A 4,955-nucleotide genomic window follows, 5' to 3' on the forward strand; every position below is an offset into this window, starting at 1 on the left:
CTATTTAAGCCACGATTCAGCTCAATTTTGGGGATCTTTTTCGTCTCTTCTCTTTCACTTTTCTCCATCGTTTGGGAGGTCGTCGGCTAGGGTTTCGAGAGGCTTTTGGCACATCTTAGGAGTGGTTTGAAGGATTCGATATCGCGATTCACTTGGAATAGGGTTATTGGGGGAGCTTTCGTCTGCATAGATCCGGCGAGGTGTGCCGTAGACCGGATAAGGGAACCCTTGGAGAAGACTCAACTACTCCACAAGACCATTGACACGAACACCGATGGGTGTTTTCTATGGATTACTTGTTTTTACATTCGATTTCATTGTTGATTGTAACTAGCTCCATGGAGAGCTAAACCCCCTAGTGGGTACTTGGATTTGTTAACCCTAGGATGCTATTGTTTTTTTAAATATTTTATTATGCTTTACTTAATTGATGTTTTAATTGAGTTCCAATCTCGAATGCATGTTGAATGATTTCTCACTTAGAGTGACACTAGGGTTGAGAGTCTATATTGGTAACCTTTGTGGATGGGTGACACGCCATGAGGGTTAGACAAAGCTAGATTGAAGAGGGTTGAGAAAGTGAGTCAAGAGGTAGTGGAGCGTCCTCTTTCCCCTTAGATTTGATTTACTCTACCTCCACGTTCCAAGAGTTTTTGCGGTCATAGTAGAGTGAACGGGCTAACGGATGGCCTTCCGCTGGGGCTTAGTTGCAAAGGCAATGGAGTGAAGCGTTGAAGTGATTTTAGCATCTAGAGCTTAATTGTGACTAGGGACCTTCCTCCTAGACCAAAGGGTTAGGTCTAGACATAGGAATAGGGTTTATCACTTGGAATCCCTAGAGCGTCTTGAAACTCTACATAGTGCGAGGTATTGAGACTGATCGATTTCTCCATCGGGACTTGGTGTATCTTAGGATCTCCATGACTCATTAATGCATTAGTTATGAAGCATAATAGTTGGTTTTGCACTTGAAACGATTATCTTAGGCGGAACAGTATCTAAGTACCCCACTTCTATTGATTGCCTTATTTCTCACCTACTTGTGCTTCTTTTTCTTATTTCTTTTACTCTTGTTTGCACCACATCTTATCAACATAATCATTGTTCATCTTCACTTGGTTAAGTAGAAATTTAAGTATTTTTACTCCCTACTCCCTATGGATATGATACCCCACTCACCTGGGATTTTATTACTCGACAAACCAGTGCACTTGCGGGTAACACGCAAGGGGCATTTTCAATAATATATTTGGAGAAGAAAACAAAAAGATTTAATACATCCATTGAATGATAATTCATGGTAGTTAGTTCCAAGAATATGATTTCTTGTTGGAACAAAAGCATGACAAATTTGTCAGTTCGGTTAGTAAAACTTTTCAATGTGAGTTTTATCTGCAGATAGATAATTTTTTTTTCAAATCAAGGATGAACATAGCATAATAAAACATGAAAATCCAAACATAAAACTTCATGAATGAAGAACAGTAATCTTATTGGGCTTATTCCAGTATTAATTTTGGACTACATCTTGCTTGGCTTTCACACACTCTGCTTTATAATTTCTTTGTTGATAATAATGCAGTATGTCAACATTGTTCACCTTTTCTAGCTTTATCGTGATGTGTGATTAAGAATAATTCACTTTAAGCTTGATTGAGAATAAAAAACATTGGTCATATATATTAGCAGACACATATACACATATACACATGTATTCAATTGATGTATACATATATATATAATCTGTTTGGAAGGCCTGTCTGTGAATGTTCATTATTATTTTAAGTAGTTTTAAACATTGGTGCATATATATTAGCAAACACATTGCATCCTTAACATATGACATCCAATATTACTTTCAGGCTTGATGTAAAATATCATAAGTTGATACGACAATGGTGTTGATATGTACTTAACAAACAAGATCAATTTTTCACAAATAGTAATAAAATCACGTAGGTAAAGCATGTAAACCTTGTGCCCAGAGGACACTTTAAATTTCCTACTTCTAGTTAAAAAAGTATGGAAAGACAAATAAAAATAATATAAACTTCAGTTGAAGAACTAAAAGGTCCCACCTTGTTCAATGAATAACAAGCCATATAACACAAATAAGTGAGAACTAACTAATATAACTAGAAGAGTTACATAGGATTATCATCTAAAGTTCTGGTCAAAAGTAGAGCAAGTGATCTTATGAAGCTCGAGACTCTTTTTGTCCTAAATAATTGAAATTATAATTAGCATAATAAAATAAAAGACATTGATCTCTTTAACTTTCCGCCCACTAGAAATCCCTGCTTTTCATGCATACCAGCAAAACAATTGCATGAACTTCACTATCGTTGATTTCCACCTGCTCAACATAATGAACTTTTTAGTTTCCTTAACTCAGTGAATTTTTCAAAAGCACAAACTTATACCATGTTCATGTACTTACAATATTATTAAATTTTTTCTTGGCCAATTAATTTCTCAGTTTTATTTTTAACACTTTTTTAATGAAAGACCAACTGTGTTATATTATTGTTGTAATGGTGAATATTTCATGGATTAGGATTAAGTTTGATAATGTGATCAAAAGTCCCTTTTTTCCTTTGTATTAGATGTGATCAAGAAAAAATAATGGAGATTGAGTAAGAGTTTTTAAGGATAAACAATTATATCCCTTAAATATACAAATGTTAGTTTAATCTAATTTATATAAATTGCAAATCATTATCAAGTAAAATTTATGATACCATGAACATGAACTTTTATTACGAGAAATACATCAAAAGTGATTTTGCTGCTCACTAATAAATAGATCTATTTCACAAATAACTTAGAATATGAATTAAGACAAAGAAAATTACCTTTGTCTAAACATGGTTATGCCCAAATAGCATCAAGACTTGGCAAAATTTTGATGTTTGGAATTCAAACATTCTTTTACGACAAGTTTTAGTATTTGTGCGAGGAGCACTTCTTAATGTCCAATTTTTTTCCTCCCTGTGACAATGTGATGTGATCGAGTCGACTAAAACTATTACCTTTTGTAGGGACTTTAATGAAAGTTTCTCCTTATTTTTTAAAGTGGCCCTTTTTGAAGATTAATTTGATAAATTATTTAAAATTATAGGAAAACTAAATTGGCTAAAATTTAAGTCTAGCCTTCCTGACTATTACTGTCATGCCTCGAACACAGCTCATCAGACCCGGTGCGTCGACAAACGGCAGCACACCTACAAGGTCGAGACCCAGTAGGCGTGCAAGGCCTCAAAACCCGATTCTCAAAGCGGTGAGCTATTAAACTCCTGATCTGAAAAAAAAAAATTAAACAACAGATTATGATCATGACAACCCAGTAAGTACTACTAAATTTGTCACACCCCAAACCCAGCTTATTAGATCTGATGCGTCGACAAATGGCCACACACCTACAAGGCCGAGACCTAGTAGGCATGCAAGGCCTCAAAACCCGATTCTCAAAGAGGTGAGCTATTAAACTCGTGATCTGAAAAAAAATTAAACAACAGATTATAAACTTGACAGCCTAGTAAGTACCCACTAAAAAATATCGGGATCATAAAAGTTTCAAAATTTCAAAACTCAAACAAGTATAATAAAATATAAGTTTATTAGAATAAAATTCAGAAATTAAGTTTTTCAATAAAACATAACTGATCAAAAAGTCAAGCATATATGTCCCACAAATAGCTGTTGCCAAAACAAAATGTCAGAGGCCATATGTTTACCATCGGTGACCCGAGCAAGAATATCAGAGCTCATAAGTTTACCCTCGCTAACCCAAGACAGAATTATCAGAAGCCGTTATTCTTCACCTACAAAACGGTGGAAAACTATAGTTTCCATTTCATAGATACATGTTGACAAGATCCCCTTCCTTATATCCCGCAAGTGCACGGGTTTGTCGAAGTAATAATCCCAGGTGAGCGGGGTCGAACCCACAGGGAGTAGGGAGTGAAAATACTTAATTTGATTTTTAGCTATGTGGAAGATCAATAGTGATTAGTGTGAAATTGATTCAATTCTCAACAATAAAAGCATCAAGTGAGAGAGCAAGAATAAAGAAGAGGGTAAGGCAATCAATAAACATGGGGTACTTGGATGATGCTTCACCTAGGATAATCGTTTCAAGTGCAAGAACTCTCTATTATACTTCCTAATCGATGCCATGGTGAGTCGTGGAAATTCTTACATACATAGTCACAAATCTAAGGTCAACTATGCCTAACTCTATACATGTCCCGGAGGAGAAATCGAACAATCTCAACACCTCGCACTCGCATAGAGTTGCAGTGAGCTCTAGAGATTCCAAGTGATAAATCTCTTCCTAAAAATAAACCTAACCCTTTGGTCCAGGCGAAAGGTCCCTAGCCACAATTAAGCCCTAGATACTAAGATCCTCTCAACGCTTCACTCCATTGCACGCGCAACTAGGCCCCAGCGGAGGTTCATCCCTTAAACCACTCACTCTATTATGGCCGCAAAGAACTCGATGAACGGAGGTAGAATCTATCACGCCGGAGGGGAAAGGGGACGCTCCTGTACCTCTCGACTCACCCTCTCAACCCTCTCCAACCTAGCTTTGTCTAACGCTCATGGTGTGTCACTCACTCACAAGGTTACCAACAAGAACTCTCAACTCTAGTGTCACTCTTGGGGAAATGTTCATACAATTAAGCATTCAAGGTTGGAACTCACAATAAACATCGATTTATTGAAAGCATAATAAAGAAGTTCAATAAAACGAATACATCCTAAGGTTCACAATCATCCAAGCACCCACTAGGGGTTTAGCTCTCCATGGAGCTTAGTACAATCAAAGAAATCGAATGTAAAAGCAATGAATCCATAAAGAAACCCCCTCGATGGTCGTGTCGATGGTCTTGTGGAGAGTCTTCTACTCGTCGTCCAAGGATTCCTTCGTCCGGTATAGGATACGCCTCAAT

The sequence above is a fragment of the Dioscorea cayenensis genome, chromosome 18 (genome assembly GCF_009730915.1).
Source record: "Dioscorea cayenensis subsp. rotundata cultivar TDr96_F1 chromosome 18, TDr96_F1_v2_PseudoChromosome.rev07_lg8_w22 25.fasta, whole genome shotgun sequence".
NCBI lineage: Eukaryota > Viridiplantae > Streptophyta > Magnoliopsida > Dioscoreales > Dioscoreaceae > Dioscorea > Dioscorea cayenensis.